General features: G+C 39.2%; 1 pseudogene; it reads right to left on the bottom strand.

Annotated features, from left to right (window-relative positions):
* Positions 1–5,808: 5,808 nt before the first annotated feature.
* On the bottom strand, positions 5,809–5,963 carry LOC112532589 (annotated as a pseudogene).
* Positions 5,964–7,194: the final 1,231 nt, after the last annotated feature.

The following is a 7,194-nucleotide window of genomic DNA, read 5'->3' as shown; positions in this document are numbered from 1 at the left end:
ATTGTTTTATGATGGAAGATTATTTTGTTTTATTTTTGTTTTCACAGATGGATTTCTGTTTTTTTTTTCTCTGCTTTATAGACCCTTGTCTTTTTATTAGTTCTGTGTTCCCTGGTGTTTTTATGTTTTGCATTCCTGCTGTCACTACAAGAATCTTACTGTAAACAAGAGTGTTGTATCTCAGTGGGTTATTTCCCGTTAATAACCTGTGATACAATGTATAAATAAAACAGAGAGGAGTCCACAGTGCAATTTATTAGAGTTATTGCAATGTGACTTCGGTAATGTGCTCAAGTTCCTTAAAAACTTTGGAGAGTTCTGAGCTGAAGGTGACAGCTGTATATTGTAGTTCAGGAGAGAAAAATAAATATTTATGTAATGAAATATAGCTAAGTCCAACTTAATAATAATTGCAACTCAGTGTCAATTCTTGGAGACCTATGTGTACCTCATTATAATTCAAATGAAACAGCAAGGTAGTATATAATCAAGGTTAGGCTAGATGAATGAAATCAAACCATAAAGCAAATCAAACAGAAGGTCTATTCTCCTTATATTGTTAACTATGTGACAGCATATTCATAGAATAGAATCATAGAGTGGCTTAGGTTGGAAAGGAATTTAAAGATCACCTAGTTCCAACTCCAAAACATGATCATGCTCTCCTTCTAGTATGCCCCGATAGACTTCACATTATATGATCGTATTTCAGATATCTTAGTTTTGTTATTTGTGTGGAGAAGAGCTGTGAAAAACAAAGAAGTAATTATGCTGAGGTTGTTTGTCTCCTCAGAACAACAGACAAATCTTCAAATTACTCCAGTGAAGTTTGTAGTGGGGTTTTAAAATAGTGCAGTTAAGGGCAACCCCAAAATTTTATCAGTAACGGTGTATCTACCTGTACACAGAGAGCAGAGATGTTAGTTATGAACTGTCTGTGAAGGCTACTGTGCTTTCTATTATTCACTGCTATTTGTAAGAAATTTAAGCACAAAGGATTGACTGATTCATGGGAGTCAAAGTGAAAAAACAGTGGTCAGAGCAGCTAGAAAGCAATATTCACTCTACCTCATCTTTATAAGCTGCGAGTTTATTAGCTCTAGTAAAAGCTGTTCTGCATTTTGGATTACTTAGAAACCACTTTGTACTTACAGAAGACTGACCTCAAAGTGTATTTTGGAGCTGTTTCAACTCAACCTGCTGATTTATATTGTCATGGTTTAATGATTTTTTGTTATTGGTATTCCACATCATAGCATCGTGTTGTGCATTGGGAGTTAAAGAATTAATGCTTCAGGTTCAAGTACCTGTCCCAGAAGAGAAGAACTACATACCACAGAGGAGTTTGCATTCAGAGAAGAGATATAACCCCTGGCAAGGTCACAAGACTACAGCATTAACTGCTTCATATTCTTCTAGGACCATCTTATAATTCATTATCTTCTCTAGACTTTGATATCATTCCACAGAGAGTGTCAGTGGTACCATGCAAATGTGACCAGAAGTTTTGACCAGACATGGAACTGAAAGAGAAACTATTTATGGAAAGGAGAAAGCCTGATCAACCCCATGTCCTGCTTATTCCTCCCCTTCCTGAGACATTAACTAAATTTGTTATGATGGAATCATAAAATGGCTTGAGTTGGAAGGGAACTCAGAAGTCATCTAGTTCTAACCCCCCTACCATGAAATGTCCAGCTGTAATACAACCAGACCCTGTCTTAGCAGTAATATTACAACAGTCTTATCAAATATTTATTCAGATGACTTTTTCTCCTTAGCCCTAATTTTTTATATATCTGTTTTAATCTTGATCTAGTTCACTTCTATTAGCATAATTTTTCTTAAATGTATGATAATGGTATAAGATTTCAGTGTGTCATTGTGTTGACTTGCAGTGAGCACTGTGTTGATCTTAACAGTATGAATGGTGTCATTGGTTGCAAAGAGGAAAAGCTTGACACCCAGTCTATAAGATCTATCAAATTCCAAAAGAAACATGAACACGATGAATGTTTTAAATTGTAAATTGGACAATTGTAAATTGTAATTTGTAAATTCATGTTCTAAATCATATTTTGGACATTTTGTAGTACGCTTTTTCACCATATCAGAAGGAATAAATCCTTTTCAGCACTCATCAAAGTGACTGGTGAGGACAATGAGTGTTTGTCTTTCCTTATTGTACTCCACCCCTTGCTAGCTAATGCACTTGATTAAGAGAGATAAGGCAGTTACAAACTGATGTTCTATGTGATTCAAATGCATGAGGTTCTGCGGTCATTCTCTCAACCGAATGTATGATTCTGTGTAAATAATTACAATTAATGGAGTAGAGCAAGAGACTGATTCAGTTTCTCAGGTTTTGAGGCAATCACAATGGGGTGTAGATATTAGGAGAACAGTCTGTCTGAATCAGGAAAGGATTTAAACTTGAGTTTATCCATGTAGTGTTCTAACCAGCAGGTTGGCTGAAGAAAGAAGAATAGAATATTTGAAGCTTTTATTTTTGTCTGATCATGTATTTTATCCTGAACACAAATTAAAAAAAAAAAAAAAAAAAAAAAAAAAACCTGTAGAAAAATCTGTTTCCCAGAAAAGATGCGGTAATTCAGCATATTTATATGTTTACTAGAGGACTTTGGATGAGGTCACTGGTCCACTTTCTTACATTAGTTTTGCAATGAGTAAAATATTATTCACCGGAAAAATTATGAATTTATAATATAGCGAAAAGCCAAAAGAGGAAGACTGAAACTCTTAAAAGGTTCTGAAAGATCAATTGGATGAAAGAAGTGGTGTTGTTTTCAACAAACTTGAAGGTTTCCTTTAAGCTGACACGCCTGAGAAAAGGAGATGACACAGCCAGAAACATGGCTGGAATGTCTACGGAATATCATAGCTTTGACCAAAGACTGTGTGAAGAACTCATTCTCTGACAAGTGTGTTTAAAGTTTCCTTTATGGTTATTTACTTTTGAGTATTGTTTTTGTAGACTTTGGCACACAGGTGAACTATGCTGACTTCAGGAGTGAGAGATATGAGGCAGAATGCATTTGAATAGTCAAAGATATTGGAAGCTGATACATTTTACTCCACTATTTCTCAACAGGGCTGTTACTTTCATGCCTACTAAGGGTACTAAGAGTACTCTCACATGCCGGAACACAAAGATATACCTTAAATATTTCAAAGCAGAAATCAGACTGTCATGAAAGTTTATGACTGCTCAAATCAAATTCTGATTGTGTATTATCATGAAATATCAACTTCTATTATTAAGAGCTAATTCCTTTCTGTGTCTTATCATAGGAACAGTTATCTGTCACATTAAGAGGAAGTTTTTCACTCAGAGGGTGGTGACACACGGCAAGAAGTTACCCAGAGAGGCTGCGGATACCCCATCCCTGGAGGCATTCAAGGCAAGGTTGGATGTGGCTCTGAGCAGCCTGGTCTGGTTGTTGGCAACCTTGCCCACAGCAGGGGGGATTGAAACTAGATGATCTTTAAGGTCCTTTTCAACCCAGGCGATTCTGTGATTAAAGAGTAATTCTCTTCAATTTTCCTAGGCAAAATGTTCTTGATTTTACACATTTGGAATTTTACACACTTCCAACCCATATGGTTTGGGCTGGAAGTGAAAATCATCTTGTTCCAACCCTCCTGCAAATTCCATTCTGATTTCATGTTAATTGCTTTGCTTATAGAATTATAGGCAGTTACTAGTTAACTTCATGTGTAAATTGGTTAAAGCTAAATAATATACCCAAACGGCAAATGATTTCTCTTATAATGTATGGGGGTTGGCTTCCATGTCACATACTCAGCCATAACATGTAAATTATGTCTCTCTCTGAAACCTTCACAGTGAGAGAACTGTCTTCAAACAAACAAACAAACAAAAACAAAAACAAAAATCCCCCCCCCCCCCCCCCAAAACAAACAAACAAACGAGGTGGAAGAGAAGCAGCAGGACAAAGACATATTTTTAAAAAGATCAGAACCAAGATGTTACTAACAGAAGTTAAAATTCAAAAGTACTAGGTAAATATGAGGGTACTCATTTCATTTGAAGGAATTTTTAAATATCCTCAGATCAAAGGGAATATTTTTGTGAAGGTTTTCAATGTATGAGAAATCCAATCTTGAATTCCCGTCTGGTAATGCTGTGTTTTAGCAGTAGTTGTGTTATAAATATGGGCTTCAACAGGAATGTATCAGTTCAAACCTACAAGAAGAAATGGTGCTTTCTTTGTGATAAATTGACACTGAAGCAAAATCTTGCTTCAGTAGCATTCCCAGCGTCCCCCTGCCCTATTCCATTCCTTTGTACTCCATCATCTTTGCCCATGGAGTTTGGTACGAGCCCTCTAATGACCCGCTCAACCCCAGTGGCGTTTGTTTTGTCTCCTTCCCTCTTCATACCTAGTTTAAAGAACTTTCAATGAGTCCCACAAGTTCCTCAGGCAAGCAAGATTCTCTTACCCCTCAGAGACAGGCTACTTCCATCTGCAGCCATCATGCCAGGTGCTGAGTAAATTGCCCCGTGGTCAAAAAAAAAACAACAAAATTCCTGTGTTTGCACCAACCTCTGAGCCATTTATTTAAGAGGTGGGTTTTTTGGATCCTCTCAGTACCCTTTCCTGCCACTGAAGGTACAGAAGAGAAAACCACCTGCACGCCAGCTCCATCAACTACCCGCCCCAGTCCCCTGAAGTATTTCTTGATAGACCTCAGGCTTTTCTCAGCAATTTTGTCTCTGCCAGCCTGAATTATCAAAAAGGGGTAATAGTCAGAAGGGCGAATCAGTCCAGGAAGTTTCCTTGAAATGTCCCTGACCCGTGCCCCAGGGAGGCAACACACCTCCCTACGGGTAGGGTCAGGCCAACATATAGGTCCTTCCGTTCCTCACAGGAGGGAGTCACCTATGACAACTACCCTTCTGCCCTTCCGGGTGGAGGCAGTCATGAGGCGTAGGGTCAACTGCCTCACCCAAGGCAACCTCACGGGTGGACCTCCCTCCACAGTCTCACTCACCCCTCCCTCAAGTTCCAGGGCCTCAAACCTATTGTGCAGAGGCACCCGGGGAGCTGAGGATGGTCGGGATGGGGGATGCCCACCTCGCCGAGTCGGTATCTGTTTCCACTCCTCCTCCTCTCTCAAATTGCCGCTAGGGGGAGGAAAGGACCGGGAGCTCACTGCAGCACTGTCTGCCAGCCGGTTCCCTTCTACCACCTGTTTGCAAGGCGGCAGGGGTTGACATGCTCCATGCAGAGCTTCAGCCGTGTGCCAAGATCTCAGGGCTGATAGGTACTGGCACCACCAGTCAATCTCCCTCTCACAGTCCTTTATGGTCCTCAGCCACTCTACCTTCTCCTTCAGGTCAATCACAAGGCTGAATAAGTCATTCAGTTAGTCACATCTTATGCAAGTGCAGCCTCCATCGTCTGGCACTGCAAAGGCCAGGCTCCAGCAGTCAATACAGCCAGTGACCTATGTACTAGCATCTCGTGACAGGACCTCAGTCTGAGTCGCCACACATATCCTACCATCAGCCCTCCTCTTGTGCATGAACAGGTCCTCAGTCTGGCTCTCTACAGTCTTCTTGGCTACTGTCTTTCTCCTGCTTGAGCAAGGGACCTCTGCCAGGGTCTCCGCAGTTTTTGTGACACCAACCTTCCGCCGGGGTGCACCCATGGCAACCAGCAGGCTCAGTAACACTCGTTAAAACAGCCTACGTGGATCTCACACCCCGATTCCTCCTCTCCGTCTCTGATGGGCAGCAACATGTTGCTGCCCTCAAAAATAAAAGAAAAAAATAACCCCACTACCACAAATTATGCAGTCGAGTTTCCCGCATTTGGGGAAATCGCAGGGGTCAGCACACCCGGAGTGCAGGGGATGAGCCTCGCCCTGGGAAAACCACCTGCCTGATCATGGTGTCTCCCCTGCCAGGTAAATATCCTCATCCTAATATATCCTCATCACAGTGTTATTTCACTTAAAGATATCTTCTGAGTGGCTTGAAGATTTTTTTAATTCTGTATTTTTATTAATTTTTATCAAGGGACAATGAATTTTCACCTAAGAATAGTTCATTTTGCATCTGTTCTCAGGTCTTTCAACTATTATAGAAATTAAAATTAATGAAGCAGCTCAAAGTCATTTTAGAGTACCACTGTGGTGTACACATTTTATGAAGGGATCAAATCTGGAGAAGAAAACTTCTTATCTCTAGAGCTCATACCTTATCTTTACAAGAAATCGCTATTCAGTAGAACAGGAGTCATCCAGATTACACGAAGGCAAAGGAGCAGTTGATAAAAAGCACTGAAGAATGTTGTTTTGGATTTATATGAAAATGCTTATAAATATCTTTTTTGAACATGGGCCCTGCTCTACCTATTGAATTACTCTAACTCCTTTGGTCTTCAACTTAACTTTTTCAAGGTCATTGATATCTGGCTTTTTCTTCTTTTCAGTTTCTTCTCCTTGATTGTGCTGCTTATATAAATAATGTCATTGCTTACATTTGTCTGTTGTTGGGCTGCCTTACATTCTAGATCATGATTTCACTAAAAGAATAAGTAGGGAGATGAAATGAACTGTAAAGGAAAAAATGAAAAAATAATTTTGCAAAAGAAGTGAGAAGTGCCAAATGATAAATCAGAGATAAAAACAGATGGAACAGGTAATTATGACCTGGACATTTGTAGTGACTATACTGTATCGAGCAGAAATACTCTGAGGATTGAAGTGTTTATTTTCAAGCTCCCAATGCATTTAATGTACCTTAGAAATTAATGGGCTAGTGTGAAAAAAATAGCGTGAAAAGAAAAACTGACTTTTTTGTCTTACTAAATTGGTGTTTTCCTTCTTCCTGAACACCAGCTAAACGAACATACGTAGAGCAAAGATGACTAAGCAAGATACCTGCAAAGTCACTAGAATGAAATATTCTTGTTTGGTTAAGAAGAAGCTGTTTCCCATTTCACTTCTTTTAAAATAGGTAAAATGAAAAATATTGCATATTGAGTGAGCCACATTGCTTTTGATAAACAATAACACAGATATCTTTTGATAGGCATATACACATGAGAAATCATATAGGATTATCTAACATAACTCTCCTTTGAGCTTATTTGCTAATGATAATTCTAATTATTTTTTCACATCCAAACAGAGATTATTCTT

Source organism: Gallus gallus, chromosome 5 (genome assembly GCF_016699485.2).
Source record: "Gallus gallus isolate bGalGal1 chromosome 5, bGalGal1.mat.broiler.GRCg7b, whole genome shotgun sequence".
Taxonomy (NCBI): Eukaryota; Metazoa; Chordata; class Aves; order Galliformes; family Phasianidae; genus Gallus; species Gallus gallus.
This window is presented reverse-complemented; position numbering and strand designations above follow the sequence as displayed.